General features: G+C 41.0%; 1 protein-coding gene across 20 annotated transcripts in view; it reads left to right on the forward strand.

Annotated features, from left to right (window-relative positions):
- The window catches only part of EPB41L2 (erythrocyte membrane protein band 4.1 like 2), a 227831-nt gene extending 215109 nt beyond the window's left edge, over nt 1–12722 (forward strand). For all 20 annotated transcript variants that reach the window (XM_066373228.1, XM_066373229.1, XM_066373220.1 and 17 more), the window contains one exon: nt 11478–12722. The gene's annotated coding sequence lies outside the window, so the exon portion shown is untranslated. The remainder of the gene's footprint in view (nt 1–11477) is intronic.
- The last annotated feature ends 4439 nt before the right edge of the window (nt 12723–17161 follow it).

A 17161-nucleotide genomic window follows, 5' to 3' on the forward strand; every position in this document is an offset into this window, starting at 1 on the left:
CTGGTCGCCACAGAGCGACGCCCCAGATGGGCAGAGCATCTCCCCCTGGTGGGCATGCCGGTTGGATCCCGGTCGGGCACATGCGGGAGTCTGTCTGACTGCCTCCCCGTTTCCAGCTTCAGAAAAATACAAAAAAATAAATAAATAAATTGTGAGGAAAGAGCTTGTTTTGTTTTGTTTTTTTCGTTGCTAATGAGGTTGAAATACACATATACAAATGCACATTTGCATTTCTTTTTAATTGAATTTATTGGTTAATAAAATTAATAGGTTTCAGTTGTACAATTCTATAATACATCATTTGTATATAGTATTGTGTGTCCTTTGTCTATTTTTCTATTCAGGTGTTTATTATCTTTTATCTCTTACAGTTTTGTTAAGGTTATTAATCCCATGTAACTACTGTGAATTTCCCCCAGGTTTTCATTAGTGCTTAGGGTTAAAAATGGCACCCACAACGGGGAGAAGGGCAGACAAAATCGACCAATCTAAGACAAGCAGGCTGTATCTAGAGTTTTCTTTTTTGGCCAAAGCAGTATTTTTAGAATTTGAATTCATTACTAACGCTTAAGTTGGGAAGATACCTAGCCATTTTAGAAATGTCAGTAGATCTGACAATATTGAGCCTGCTTTCTCTCACGGTTGCAGTGGCTGAGTTGAGGCTGCCACTTACACAGATTGGTGCTCTCAAAGTCATCAGCATCTTTTATGTTGATCTTGGTACCCGGTCTCCCTACTCATGTTACCCGCCTGGCCTCTTGAGGTGGGTGAAGGTGGTAGTTATGACTTTATTTTTTATTTTATTTTTATTTTCTAAGTGAGAGGAAGGGAGATAGAAAGACTCCTACATGCGCCCTACTGGGATCCACCTGGCAACCCCCTTCTGGGGCCGATGTTCTGCCCATCTGAGGCCATGCTCATAGCCAAGCTATTTCTAGCACCTGAGGCAGAGGCTCCACAAAGACATCCTCAGCACCTGGGGCTATGCGCTTGACCTAATCGAGCCATGGCTACAGGAGGAGAAGGGGGGGGGGAGAGAGAAGGGTGAGGAGGAGAGGTGGAGAAGCAGATGGTTGTGTCTCCAGTGTGTCCTGATTGGGAATTAAACTCAGGATACCCACAAGTAGGGGTGATACTCTACCACTGAGCCAACCGGCCAGGGCCAGTTATGACTTTATTATACCCTAGTCTAAAGAGTATGGAAATTAAAAGAATATTTAACTACATATAGAGCACTTTCTCTCACCTACCATTTTTTTTAATAAGGAAATAGAATCCTAGAATTTAAAATTTGCCATAAGTCAGTTATACTGAAGAATCACAAAATACTATCCACATGTGAAGCTAAGTATAATTCCATTTGTCTCAAGAACTTCTCTAATGTTTGGCATCCCAGATACTGTTTTTTTTTTTGTATTTTTCTGAAGCTGGAAACGGGGAGAGACAGACAGACTTCCGCATGCGCCCGACTGGGATCCACCCGGCACGCCCACCAGGGGGCGACGCTCTGCCCCTCCGGGGCGTCGCTCTGTCGCGACCAGAGCCACTCTAGCGCCTGGGGCAGAGGCCAAGGAGCCATCCCCAGCGCCCAGCGCTCAGGCCATCTTTGCTCCAATGGAGCCTCGGCTGTGGGAGGGGAAGAGAGAGACAGAGAGGAAAGAGAGGGGGAGGGGTGGAGAAGCAGATGGGCGCCTCTCCTGTGTGCCCTGGCTGGGAATCGAACCCGGGACCCCTGCACGCCAGGCCAACACTCTACCACTGAGCCAACCAGCCAGGGCCAGATACTGTTTTTTGACCATGTAAACTTGTATGGCAATAGGAGGAATTTTGCTATGGCAACTAATTAAGTTTGTGTGTAAATGTATGTGTGTGTATGTGTTTTAAGATACTCTGTTCCTCATGAGGATTACATTTCAAGGACATGTTAGCCTACTGTTTCTGTAACTCTCATGCATCAAAATAGTTTAGTTAGCTTTAGAACAAGTGGGAATCTAAACCTGTTGTATTCATTGTGGTAGCCAGTACCCACATGTGGCTATTGGGCTTTTGTAATGTGCCTATTCCAAGTTGGGCATGTGCTTTAAGTATAAAATAACATACTAGATTTTAAAGATGTTTGAAAAAAAGGTAAACTAATTAAGTCTAGAAATGAATTCTTTTGATTCCTACTTACTTTCTATAAGAAAAATATTAAATGAAAACTTAGAAAGTTCTGTTCATAAAAGCTTAAAGATAGTTTTCTAAAAGATAAAGGTTTTGTTACTATTTTTAAGGGCAACTTTTATTTGATGCTGCAGAGAAATGTCTTCTTACTCTCCTTATCTTATGAACCTAAGATTTGCAAAGGCTTAGCTAGAATAAAGTATACTGAGTATGACCTTCACGATGGTGCACTTGTTCTTTAAAAGGAGCTTTATGGTTTTGTAGAATGCGTTCATAGCAAGCTCCCACAAGATTTGAGCCTAGTAGAATAACGCAGAAGACGGCACTGTAGCTTTCAGGCCAAATAATAACTAATCTTAGAAATCTTTGTCAATGCTTCAGACAATTGGAAAAGCCAGTTTTTTTAAAGAAGAAAGAGTCCTCTCATAGATAGAGTTATTCAACAGAAGAAGACCCACATATTTTCTACTTAAATCAGCAGATGAAAGTAATGGCGAAGATAGGCGGTGGGGCTTTCCTCCTAGAGACATAATGCAGTTCTGTTTCCTCCCTCCCCCAGCCCCTGCTCTTCTCCTGCCTTGAAGATTAGGCCCTGTCACTTTAACTTATGGATTCATTAATATATATGTTCAAGGGACTATTGTAGCTGGTATAAGAACATGTATATAAATGGAATATAGGATAAAAATCAATATTTTTCAAGAGAAGCCTAGATAAAGGGCTGTGACAGGAGAAACTTTCTGATTGGCAGGTCAGGGAAGACCTCCCTGCTTCGGTGGCAGGACAGCTCTTTGCTGCAGAGCGCAGGGGAGGGTTTAATTATATGGGTAGAGAGGAAAGAGCGTGTAGAACAGTGGGATGGGTATCACAAAGAGCAGTTCCTACATGGGAGCCTTATGCTGTTCCAGCAGACCTAGAAAACTTGTCAAGAGTGAATTGCAGAGGGTGTTCCATTCATGTGAGTACCTCAGTTTAGACTTTGCTCTGTAGCTCATCTGCAAAGCGCATTTGAGTATAGGAAGAGCACTGCCCTTCCGTAGATTTATTCATCAGTGGTCTCCTGTGAGGAAACCATTATACTGATTCAGGCAGGTATTAATGGAGAAACTGAACTGAACATCTCTGTCTGTAAGAGTAGAATTGAATTTCATTTGAAAGTAAAAGTAGGAGTGAAATACCACGTATGAAAATCTATAAAAAGAATATTAGCTAGCATTTATTGAGCGCCTACTCTGTGCCCAGCTGTGTTTGAGAACTTTGCCATTATTACTTGAATGAGTTCTTATCATCACCTGTAATGTAGACAAGGGCACCGAGGCCTGGAGAGCTTAACTCGCTCACCCATGACACACAGTTCGTGATTGGCATGGCCAGAACCAACCACATCCCATACTGTTTTGTACAAAAATCCATGATCAGAATCTGTCAAATAACAAACGCCCACCACTGTACCTAAAACACGACTCATTTTAGAAAGTTATTTTGTACAAAATATTTTTGAAATTGAAGCTATGATATAAAGCTAAGTGAATAAGTCAAACCATATTTTATAAAATAGTTATGTTTCAGGTAAAATTGACAGGGTATTCTGAAATTGCTGCATGGTAGTAATTCTTTGAGTGACTTGAATGTGTCAGGTGTAAAGATTCTAATAGGAAAATTACTGTTAGCTTTAAAAAAATCATTTAATTGGCCTGAAGAAATCACTGATAGCTCATCCTTTTCTCAAAGGGAAGGGGGTCTAACTGCCTTAAAGACAGACAGCTTAGACCATCGCAGGTAGCGGGAAGGGGAAGGCTCTTCCAGAACCTCCTCAGGACAGGTGGCAACTAAAGCTGTGCAAAGACATGTCTTTTAGAAAAACGGAAATTTGCAGCAAACCTCTCAATATGGACTCTCCCCAAAGCAAAGATAAATGACTTGATCCTAGCGAACGTTAAACTGAAGTTTTGGCTTTGAGGCACTGTTGTGTAAGTGTGTGTGTTATCGAGCAGAGACGGAGAACGTGGATCCCAGCCCATCCTGAGGGACCTGACTGACGGTGGGTCTCAGAGGCCCCACATGAGAGTGGTGAGCAGAGAGTGGCACCAGAGCAGCGTTTGCATGTTCAGACAAACCAGGGGAAGCAAAACCACTTTGCTGAATTATTTGTATTATAGGTGGTGAGTTTCATTTGACTGAAAGGAAGAAAAACACAGCACTCCATTTTCCCCTCCGTATGCAGCAGACTCACAGATACCTGTGAGAGAAGGAACGGCAGTCGTGACAGCAGATTCGACATAAGCAGTACTCGAGCTTCGTGGTCTCAGGACCACTTCACATTCTTAAAATTGTTGAAGAGCCCAGAGTGCTTCTGTTTATGTGAATTGCAGCTATTGAAATTGACCATACTACAAATCAGAAGCTGAAATTTACCACAGTATAAATCAAACAAAAGCTAAAAAATAGTCACTTTGTAAAAGAACCCTGTCTTCCAACTATGCGCCATCCTAGAAAGGGTAAATTAACAGTGAAAAGCTCAGTGGCTGCCACTGGTCTCATGAGAAGAGTCTTTAAATATTGGGAATCTCATAGTGGCCAAAACACAATTTTCCAAAATTCTAGTCTTTACCTGAAAGCTTGATTTTATCATTGGCGACAAATACTATCCATTGTTTTCCTGGAAGTGACAGGCTCACTTCATTTTCAAGAAAATGCCTGCCAGATATCCAATTGAATAAAATAATTTGTCAATAATTCTCTCAAGTAAAAAAGAAATTTTGTGAAAAAAGTGGCTTCTTCAGTTCTAACATTTGCACAAATGCTTGTCGTCTACACATCCATTATACTCTGTACACAGCACTCTTTGTTTTATACATACCTCCCTTTTTATCATGCAGAACATTAAGACATAAACACAAGGGTTGAGCTCTAAGAAAATTGATACTTTGTTTCATCAAGTACATTCTTAAGTAAAACTGGCTTTTTCTCTTTTTTTAAATATTTTAAAAATTTTATTTAGACAATTTTAATGGGTTGACATTGATCGGTACATAGATTCAGAGAAACATCTCCAGATCATTTTGACATTTGATTATGTTATATACCCATCACCCAAAGTCAAATTGCCCTCTGTCAGCTTTTATTTAGTTTTCTTTATGCCCCTCCCCTTGGTAACCACTGCACTCTTGTCCATGTCTATGAGTCTCAATTTTGTGTGATTTACTTATTTCACTCAGTATAATGTTATCAAGGTCCATCCATATTGCTGTAAATGATCCTATATCATCATTTATTACGGCTGAGTAGTATTCCATAGTATATATGTACCACATCTTTATCTAATCACCTGTCGAAGGGCTTTTAGGTTGTTTCCATGTCTTGGCCAATGTGAACAATGCTGCGATGAACATGGGGCTGCATGTGTCTTTACGTACCAGTGTTTTTGAGATTTGGGGGTATATACCCAGTAGAGGAATTACTGGTTCATACGGTAGTTCTATTCTTAATTTTTTGAGGAACCACCATACTTTCTTCCATAATAGTTGTACTACTTTACATTCCCACCAACAGTGAATGAGGGTTCCTTTTTCTTCACAGCCTCTCCAACACTTGTTGTTACCTGTCTTGTTGATAACAGCTAATCTAACAGGTGTGAGGTGGTATCTCATTGTAGTTTTGATTTGCATTTCTCTAATAGCTAGTGATGATCAGTATTTTTACATATATCTTTTGGCCATTTGTATTTCTTCCTGTCTGTTGATGTCCTCTTCCCGTGTTTTTATTGGATTGTTTGCTTGTTTGTTGTTGAGTTTTGTGAGTTCTTTGTATATTTTGGATATTAGGCCCTTATCTGAGCTGTCGTTTGAAAATATCATCTCCCATTTACTGGGCTGTCTGTCTGTTTTGTTGTCAGTTTCTTTTGCTGTGCAGAAGCTTCTTAGTCTGATGTGGTCCCATTCATTTATCTTTGCTTTCACTTCCCTTGCCTTTGGAGTCAAATTCATGAAATGAAACTGGCTTTCTTTTTATTTCATAGCAAGAGTGTGGTGAGTAAAGACAGTTTGTTTTGGTGCCATGGCCTTGACCTGTGTGTGCTGAGATGCCATCAGCTTTACTCACCATTGTTGTTGGCACCATCAGTGAAAATGTCAGCACCCTGGAAGGGACAGTGTCTTGCGTGATTATGAAGTAGCTTTGAATTTATGACTGTTGGAAACTGTCTTGGTAACTCCCAAGATCTACAGACCACACTTTGAGAACTGGGTCTTAGTTGTAGTGATAACGCTAACATTTTAAGAATTGACTATTTCCTGGGTTGACCAAGTGGAAATTTATCATCCTTGGCTTTTTGGTTCTAGGATTCTTATATTCGTACAATGAAAATTCTGTTCAAAAATTAAAATCAAATGTGCAATTGAGAGCCAAGGAAAAATAAAAGGTTAGCATTAGAAATAACTGAAATACATAAACTATTTAAAACTAAACTTTACACTTGAGTTCATGAACCTGATTTTTATTTAAGAAATAGTTGCATTGTGCCTTACATAAATACTTTATTTGTATTTTTGTTTTTTTAATTGAATTTATGGGTAACACTGAATAACATAATTATACAAATTTCAGGTTATCGATTCTACAATACATCTCTGTGCACCATACTGTGTGTTCACCCTCCCCAAGTCATCTTTTTATAATCTTTGCTTTTATTACTGCCATTTAGTATTTGAATCTTCATTAATCTGAAGAAGTGGAATGTTTTCTTGCACAGTTTTAATTATTTTGTATAAAAACCACAGTCTTACATTTTTACTAAGACTCCTGCAGGATTCTTTATCACTGAAAGGCTGTGTTTCCAGTGGTTTGTGTCCAGTGCTTTCTTTTTTTTTTTTTTTTACAGAGACAGAGATAGGGACAGACAGGAATGGAGAGAGATGAGAAGCATCAATCATCAGTTTCTCGTTGCGCGTTGCACTTCTTAGTTGTTCATTGATTGCTTTCTCACATGTGCCTTGACTGTGGGCCTTCAGCAGACCAAGTAACCCCCTGCTGGAGCCAGCGACCTTGGGTCCAAGCTGGTGAGCTCTTTGCTCAAGCCAGATGAGCCCGTGCTCAAGCTGGCGACTCGGGGTCTCGAACCTGGGTCCTTCCGCATCCCAGTCCGACGCTCTATCCACTGCGCCACCACCTGGTCAGGCTCCAGTGCTTTCTAAAAAGGGTGCATTTACAATTTACTGAATCAACCCCTGGAGTAAAGCGCGCTCAAGATCAAGAGCCACCATGTGAGCCCCTTGTCTCTGGAAATTGAGGTTGTGCTTTTCAGATGAGGTGCAGAACTTCTGTGCTTGAACTTGATGGATTTCCCATTGCTCATCAGGGCACACTGAGAAAGACAGATTTAAGAACCCTCTGAACCCTCTGTGAGGGTTTAAATAGGTAAATGGCATGTATCTTTGCCGACTTTGGACATAGAATTAGACCTGTGATTAGATGAAACAGCCATTTAATCACAAATGTGTGAAACCTATTTCCACAGTGGCCAATAGAGGGGGACAAAGGCTATGGAATGTGAGTATAGTAATTAGAAATGTTCACTAACATTGTATAGTCCAAGGTTGGGAAACTGAAATGTGAAAACAGTGGTTTAGGTTTTTGTTTGCTTGACCAAAATTCTAATACATAAAATATGATCCATGTACTTAATAGCTATATGATCTTATCCAGACTCTAGGTGTGAATATTAAGACCTTGTCAAAGTGAAAACAGGTTGAATAATACCTATAATACCTGTCAATTTGTATAAAGATATCAAGACTTCTATGAATATAAAGTAGAATTAAAGCTTTAAAAAAAAAAAAAGAGTTCTTGAAACTTTACAGCTCATATGTGAAAAACCAGTGCCTAGTTTGCAGTGTGGGGTATGTGATAAGTTTTAGACCCAAAATGCAGTCTCTTAAGAAACGACCAAATATTTTTTTTTCGTTCCCCTCACAGTTACATGCCAAAAAGAGAGAAATCAAAATGAATAATGAGCCTGACCAGGCGGTGGCGCAGTGGGTAGAGCGTCGGGCTAGGATGTGGAGGACCCAGGTTCGAGACCCCGAGGTCGCCAGCTTCAGTGCGGGCTCATCTGGTTTGAGCAAAAGCTCACCAGCTTGGACCCAGGGTCGCTGGCTCGAGCAAGGGGTTACTGAGTCTACTGTAGCCCCATGGTCAAGGCACATATGAGAAAGCAATCAATGAACAACTAAGGTGTCACAATGAAAAACTGATGATTGATGCTTCTCATCTCTCTCCATTCCTGTCTGTCTGTCCCTATCGATCCCTCTCTCTGACTCTCTCTCTGTCTCAGAAAAAAAAAAAAAGAATAATGATACCCCATCCTTGTCTTCTCCTTCCCAATGCAAAAAGCTAGATGTTTACTACTTGGAAATATATTTCTTTATGGGTTTAAGTGCAAAAAGCAATCAAAAAAAGATAGATGGATGTGTAAATTAAAAACAACAACTATATAATCAATTGCTTCTTAATCATCTGGAACAGTAAGGAACTGGGTGTTCAGAAATATTGAATATCTAGTTAACTCAGAGTTATACTTGATTTACTGCTCCTTAAAGAGTAAGAAAAAATGTATTTAACATTAAAATTATAGTAACTCTAATTTTCTTTGATTCTGAAAGCTATTTGGAATCTAAAGAGCACATTAAGATTATTGTTTGTAATACTTATTATCAGGAAAAAAATTGACTTATTTTAAAATCTTTCTAGTTGTTTGATTGCAGATAAATTAAAATAAGTGATACATATTTGACTTTACATGGGTGACTATGTCTTTTTCTCTCCCTATATTTCAGTAAATGTTGAAGCTCTTTGAAACCAAGATTTCTTTTATGCAACTCCTGCATACTCCTAGATTCCTGTCTACTAATGACTTTTAAACAAGTTTAATTTTAGCTTCATTTTACAAATTGAAATCTTAATTTTTGGTGAAAACATATTCCTGGAAATAAAGTGACATGGAGCCAATAGGCAATGGAGGATAGAACCCTTAACCTCATTTTTTCTGTACGTTTCTGACACTGGTAGCATCAGGGGTTTTCTGTCCCATAAGCAGGGCAAAGTGGCAGCTGTGTCCCAACAAACACTGCATATTTACTAAGAAAACAGAGCCAACAGCCCGTAAAGAAAGAAGAATAGATAGCATGACTGAAGGTCACAGATAACTTCCAAATCCAATTCTATTGGTAGTTTTAGCCATTCCCTCCTCACCATCCCCCTACATTTCTTTTCGTAATTACTAACCTCAAAAAAGACGACTTTGTGTTTTCTCCATTGCTTCTTCCCTGCCTAGAGTCAAGCAGAAGTACTAATGAGTAATGAAATAGCCTAAAGCAGACAACAGGGTTGGGGAAAAAATGAACCTGATTAATTAGTCTGTCCTGAATAATCAAGAGGCTCTAATAATATCTGTGATAAATATAAATGATGGGGAGGTTTTTCATTAAAATAAGACTTAACTTTTATCTAACCAAAACAGTTTATATTCTGCTTTACTTTGGGCCAGGATCTCTTGAAAAGGACCTTAATTATCATACTCTGCCATCCACATAATCACCTACCTTTTGCCAAAACTTCCACTCAAGCTGAAAAACAAAATGAAACAGTTATCTTCTTCAACCCCCCCCTTTTTTTTCAGGGTCAATGCGCCATCCTTATTTTTTGTCTACCTCCCTGTCCACTCCTATTTCATTCCTCTCTTCCACCTACTTACCTTTTATTGTGGGCTCCCAAGATTTGTGTCTTTCATTTTTTTTTGTTATACTTACATGAGACTAATTCCATCTGTTGGTGTCACTTGTCCCTTTGTGCTGACAAATCTGTGTCTCTGGCCCTCAGACCTCCCCCAGGCTGTACGCGTTATTCTCTGTTTTGAGGCCCAAGACTCCAACCCCGATAGGATAGTACTCTGGTACTGCCGTCCTAGTCTCCACCGTCTGATTCTTGAGTTGTGTCTGTCGAAATCCTCTCTTCCACCTGATTTCTGCAGCAGCCACTCAGATCTGTGTCCTTGCCATCTAGCAGTCATACCTGACCTTTGTCATCTTCCTCGTGCAGCCAGGACTACTGCAGTGGCCTCGAGGCTGGTGTTCCTGTCCGCATTTCCCTCCACCTTTAGCCTGTTCATCACATGGAGGCCACCGTGAAAACAGATCTCAGGCCATGTTAGACCTTCCTCAGAACCAAGGGAGTCAGACCCATGCTTCTCCTCCTGGACTTGTGGTACTCCAGTGGAACTGGCCACCCCCTGCTCGCTGGCCTGTCGTCCCTGCCTCTCATACTCTACTCTGGATCACTGTGGTAGATTTCAGTTGGTCTTTTTATTTAATGCTCTTTCTAAATTCATTCTTTATCTATCAGATCAAAGTCATACTTCTTGGCCTGGTATTCAAGAATATACTGAGTATTTTTTACCTTGCCCTCAGTTACTCACTGTATATTACTTAGCTTCAATAATGCCCATTTCTCACCATCCTGTTTCTCCCGTTCATCCTTGCCCATCCTCGGTACATCTGTACGCCCATCCTAACATCATACACTTTCCCACTTCTGCACCTGAAGTACCCAGTCTGTTCATTTCAGTGAAGTCAAAATTGACTTTGTTCTTCCTCCTTCCCTGAATTTACTTTAAAAACCTGTATTTGTTTCTTTTTTATATTTTTACTATATGAATTACCTCTTTTTATAATTTACTTTCTTTTGGTTTATTCTTTATTTTATTTTATTTTTTTGAGACACAGGAAGGGAGGGGAGAGAGGGTGAGAAGCATCAACTCGTAGTTGCTTTCACTGTAGTGCTTTAGTTGTACATTGAGCTTCTCATATGTGCCTTGACTGAACTCAGCTGGTGTCCCCTTGCCTTGGCTTTTCATGCCAGTGACCTCTGACCTCAAGCTGGCAAGCTTTGGGATTGTGTGGACAATCTCCCACTCAAGCCAGTGGCCCTGCACTGACTAGTTCATGCTCAGAGCCAGTGACCTCAGGGTTTTAACCGGTGACCTCAGCCTTCTGGGTCAATGCTTTATCCACTGCACCACCACTGGTCAGACAACTTTTGGTTTATTCTTGCCAATTGTTTCTAGTATTTTTGTCGGTTCTCAGGTATTTCAAGGCCCTCAAGGGTGGAACAGGGTCTCGTGCATGTCTTCTGGTAAACATTTACTATAGAACTAGATAGCAGCTCTTGATTACCGGATTTAAATTTGATGAATTTCATATTTTTTTTTCAAACCTCTGTCTTTTGGAATATTTAAGTCTTTTCTCTTTTTTTCCTCCTAGAAATTCATTTATTAAACGACATTCAACTTTGTGAACCTGAAGAATTTTGACCATTTCAAGTCTTAATGTCACACCACTACTCCAGCGAATTTATACTACAACTGGTAACACTGACCAGAAGCCTGAAGAATTACAATGCCAACACCAAACCTTACCTTAACAGCTCTGGTCTACACTGTTCCCTCGCATTTTAATACATTATTTTGTTTTATAACCACTTCTAAATATTCTTGGTTCTTTTTTTTTTTTTAAGTAGGGATTTTGTTTTGTTTCCTGTTTACTTTGTGTACAACTACCTGCTTTTTACGACTCATTTTGACCCAATGATCATGAACAAAGCCAGCCCCAGCTGGTAAGGTGCTGTTCACTTGAACAGGTGCTGTTGTGCGGAAAGGAAACTCTATGACTAATTCATATAGCGGCTTTCCTTCTTCCAGATTCTTCCCATTGAATTCCCATTCAATTCCAGTAAACATTTACAGACTTTTCAGATTGCAGTAAATATACTGTGTGAGAAAATATTAATACAGATTAAAAGCATTTCTTACATCTTGAAAGTTTTCTAATGTTTGAGAAATTCATTGGGGATATTTTTTATATTGGATCCTTTTGACTTCCAGTCCTGTGACTTTTTACTGTCTGTAGAAAGTCAGGCATTCCAGACTGGAGAACTATGAAGAAGTCGCTGGCCTCGCACTGTGTTTAGAGCCCTGTCGCGCACAGTGCCAACGCTTCGACACATGCCCTTCGGCAGCATTCCAGAGACGGGAGGGAGGAGAAAGGGAAAGCGACTTCTTCCCTCCTCCTAACATATCCAGGCAGCTTAAAACCTTAGTGCTTTCTTTCTTAACGTGTCCAAATTTCAATACTGTCCATTATTTCAACATTTGTGTAGAACACTTCGCTTTGTATTAAACCTCTCTGTCTGCCCGTAAAACTGACCTTTTGTGCTTGAGCAGGTCTGCCTCTCTCAGATGGTGGGATGATCCACACAGGTTCGAGGATGCTGGGGAGAGGAGCTGGGGGCTGTGGTGGTGGTTTGATGGTTATAAGGAAGCAAGACCGTTTAAAGCTGGCACCAGAGACCTGATAGGGACTGGTTAACTGTATTGAACATTTCCACCTTTGCTTTGGACCCTATGTATAGTTATGATGCCAGATTAGATTTATAGCAGCTTCAAGTTGTATTAAATGATATTTTGCTTTCTGTAATACTGTTATAAAATAAAGTTGGTTTATTCTCAAGCCTTGTCATTTCTCTTTATAAAAAGCTTTTAAAAAATAAACTCAAGTGATTTTTTTTAGTCAGACATCTATTATTTTGTGGGATGTAGCATTTTTTAAATCTGTTGTTCAGATCTTTGATAATTTGATGCTGCTGCCAACATCACTGATTCCAAATGGCCAAGGCAGTGTTGAAAGTTTGTAAATCTAATGTTTAGAATGCCAGATTCCTCCTGCCTGGTTACATAATCTGCCCAGCTTTTAAAATTCTCTAAGGAATAATTTTGCTTGTTTTTTTTGTGTATTTTTGTTTTGATCCAGGAAATAAGTTAGCTGCACCATATGAAGCCTATTCTCGATTTTGTGTTTTGCTTTGCTGTCCACTGAACAGCTTTTGCCAGGGCTGTGCCCTTGTCTAGTCGGGATGCTTCAAGGTGAAGCTTTCGCCAAGACCCACCAGATTAATTGCTGAAGTTTCTTTTAAACATTAAAAGCATTACACAGCAAATGGCCAACAGGAGAATAGTCCATTTAAAATGTCATGTAGACTTTCTTTCCCTAGTCATTTAAAGGGAGGAGTTCAATACGAGGCAGGACTGCCTTCTTTGCGATCTCTTGCCACTGAATTCTCTCACCTGCGACAGCTCTTTCTCACTTTCTCTGGAATGATAAAAGCAACTCCTCTCTGGAAAAGCCTGTCTCAGCAAGCCAAGTCTTAGCTATATTATGGAACCAAATGTGAGTCTATAAATCTATTTTTCATCAGAAAGCTTTATATATATCTGTGTATAACTATCTACCTATATATATCTATATAACATATTTAAAGCAGAGGTTGATCTTGCCAGGGGTTTTTGAGAACACTATCCTTTTACACTGCTCAAGATGACTGCAGTGTCGGGAATGTGACTGGAGTTCAGGTGGACTAGGAAATGCAGGTCAGGGAGGGCTCAGTCTGGTTCTGCTGAGACAGCAAGGACGGGGCTTGGGGTCCCAGAGATGTCTAGAACACCTGTGGGAAACCAGTGTTGATAATGTCACCTGTGACTAGGGCAGCAAAGCTGTCTTTTTTGATATTTTGTATTTCTTACAAAATATTTCTCAGGATGTTATAATCTCTATAAACTGAGTTAAAATGCCAAATGATAGAATAAGAAAGTAGGTCAACAAGGCCCACTGAGGTGAGACACCCAGGTGCTAATTGTAGGTAAGTCAAAAGCAATATCATTTGGAGGTGATAAGCAATACCTTTTTTTTGCACCAGGTTTTGCATGTATTGTTTTACATAGTTCTAACAACAGTACAGTGTGGAACACAGGAAACAGAACTATGCATTTTCTACAGCCCAGCAGGATAAAGAATAAGGTTTTTAAAAATGTTGAGTTGGTAGATTTTTGGTATTTCACTATCCTGAACAGCTTGTGTTTCTTTATGATAACACCAGAGCATTGCTCATTGTGCAGACCACGCAGTTCGTGGCATAATTTCAATAAGGACTGTGCGATGAAGCAAACTAGCCATTCCTACTGCCTAGCATAGACCTCATTGAGTATATCCCTTACGGATAAAACTATACGATGTCTGAGAATATTATATAATTGAAAATTCAAGATGATATGAAGGTAGGGAGGAGTGAGTCATAGTTTAGATGAAACAAGACTGGCTGTGAATTGATAATTGCTGAAGTAAGTGATGTGAATGGAGATTTATTATATTATTTTGTTAAAATATGTACTCCATCAGAAAGGCTAAAATGCCTCACAGCCCCATAATTTAAAAAAAGGTGCTTTCTCCATGCACTGAGAGAATACATTGTTCTTTACTGTATGGCGAGTTTCCACCACAGTCTTGCACACGTGCGTTAAAGATCAGGACATGTGAGTGTCAGTGCCGAGACACTAAAAGTAGGGAACATACGCCTGACAATTTTTTCAGAAGTCAACATGGATCCAGACATGCACCTGTTCAGATATTTGCTGAGATTAGACCATGGTGGGAAGTCGGCCCCAGAAGGGAACGTGACCAGCTAGCACATCGAGGTGTCAAGCTCCTGACCCTTGGCAATAGGGTTAAAAATACTGGAGATAGTTATGATGCCAGATTAGAGCCATAGCACGGTCAAGTTTTATAAAATAATTGCTTCAAACACACTGGCTTCAGAATCCTTTAGTTAGTTGGGTGTTTGAATCCCCTACTCTGAGTAACTGAGCCATGCAACTTTAATGAAGTCACTTAAACATCTATAAAGCAAAGGTAATAGTACAGCCCCATAATGGGGGGTATTCTCTGCTTAGATTAAATAAAAGTGTATAAAATGCCTAGTGGAGCTCCTGGCAAAATAACGCCCTCAATAAAGTGATAATCATTACAAGTAATAGTACTGTGCACGAGTTAATCCACTTAGGGCAAACTTAGACTGGAAGATCGCACCAGTCTGAGCTGTGCTGTGAGGGCTTTCCACAGTACGGTTTTGGAAGTGAGTAGACTGATATGAAGAGGTCAAGAACTTGCAGTTTCCCGGGACCAAACTTCCAAATTATCAGCACTGTTAATAGGAGAGGTGGATATTAGCTGCTTTAGGTGAGCTCTGTTAAAAACTTTTTCTGGCCCTGGCCGGTTGGCTCAGTGGTAGAGCGTCGGCCTGGCGTGCAGAAGTCCCAGGTTCGATTCCCGGCCAGGGCATACAGGAGAGGCGCCCATCTGCTTCTCCACCCCTCCCCCTCTCCTTCCTCTCTGTCTCTCTCTTCCCCTCCTGCAGCGAGGCTCCATTGGAGCAAGGATGGCCCGGGCGCTGGGGATGGCTCCTTGGCCTCTGCCCCAGGCACTGGAGTGGCTCTGGTCACAACAGAGTGACACCCCAGAGGGGCAGAGCATCGCCCCCTGGTGGGCAGAGCGTCACCCCCTGGTGGGCATGCCAGGTGGATCTCGGTCGGGCGCATGTGGGAGTCTGACTGTCTCTCCCCATTTCCAGCTTCAGAAAAATACAAAAAAACCCAACTTTTTCTTTGGTAAATTTTCATTGAATAAATGGCAACATACAAAAACTTAAAGCACTTTTTAAAGTTTGTCTTATTGAAGGTCTCCTATTGGGGAAACAATTGGAAATTAAGGTACGAGAACATTAGAAATAAGATTAGGAACTGTTGTGGTGAGACCATTTAAGGTTGTGAGACACTTTTGGTCCCAGGTGCAAGGCTTTGGAGCATTGGATGGAACAGAATTTGTGGGACAATGTGGGAAAACTGCTGGCCCAGTCTAGGTGGCAACCACAAGAAGAGCCGCAGCAGCCCAGGCTAGAATGAGATCTTACAGTGGGCCATGAGCATATGCAGTGCAAAGGCACGGCCAGGCAGCTGGTCAACGGTGCTCTGTACATACAGACTTTGTCAGATTGAGTAGCAGTGCCTACAAGCAGGGAAACCCTTGGGACTTGGTCACTTCCTGAGAAAACTAACACGTTATCTGTTTCTACGTATAAAAACCACGATATACTTACGATTTCACTGGAAATCCTTGCTCTCGTCTTATTCAACAGCAACAAAAGAAATAGGTCATGCTTTAAACTACTTGGTTATGCTTATCACTGAAAACGAATATTTGGAGCTCATCCGTTACCACAGTAGCTGGTAAGGCAGGGATGGTGGAATGGCATCCCCCAAAGCCAAACGTCAGGCTTCCAAAGAGCCCGTCCCCAGAAGGCGGAACAAACACTGGTGGCCGACTCACAGATTTGGCTGGCAGCTGGGAACATGATGCAGCCTTTCAAGCCTTCTGTTCTAAAAAGCATTTTTACATAAGCTGATTTCCACCAGGGGCTAAAAAGAGATCCCTTCCAGAACTGAAAGAATATTGTTGTTCCTTCCATATGACATGCATACTGTTACTCTAAATTGCTGCAGTCTGAAAGCCCCGGCAGCTATTTTCAACATATGCAAATAAACCCAGAAATGAGTGTCTTGTCAAAGGGTGAGTTTTGTATTTTTCAAGAAGAGCAAATGGAGACCAGTAGCTCACTGGATGCCTATGAAGAATTTGATGGTAGTGGGAAGAAGCAGAAAATACGCAGTATTGGTGATGGACTCTTGTTTTTCTTCACTCTCTATGCAATCGTTTGTATGATTGTAACTCACTATGGAAGTTGGTGCATTTCTTTTTTTTTTTTTTTTTTTTTCATTTTTTTGAAGCTGGAAACAGGGAGAGACAGACAGACTCCCGCAAGCTCCCGACCAGGATCCACCCAGCACGCCCACCAGGGGCGACGCTCTGCCCACCAGGGGGCGATGCTCTGCCCATCCTGGGCGTCGCCACGTTGCGACCAGAGCCACTCCAGCACCTGAGGCAGAGGCCACAGAGCCATCCCCAGCGCCCGGGCCATCTTTGCTCCAATGGAGCCTTGGCTGCGGGAGGGGAAGAGAGAGACAGAGAGGAAAGCGCGGCGGAGGGGTGGAGAAGTAAATGGG

This window comes from Saccopteryx leptura, chromosome 3 (genome assembly GCF_036850995.1).
Source record: "Saccopteryx leptura isolate mSacLep1 chromosome 3, mSacLep1_pri_phased_curated, whole genome shotgun sequence".
NCBI classification, from domain to species: domain Eukaryota; kingdom Metazoa; phylum Chordata; class Mammalia; order Chiroptera; family Emballonuridae; genus Saccopteryx; species Saccopteryx leptura.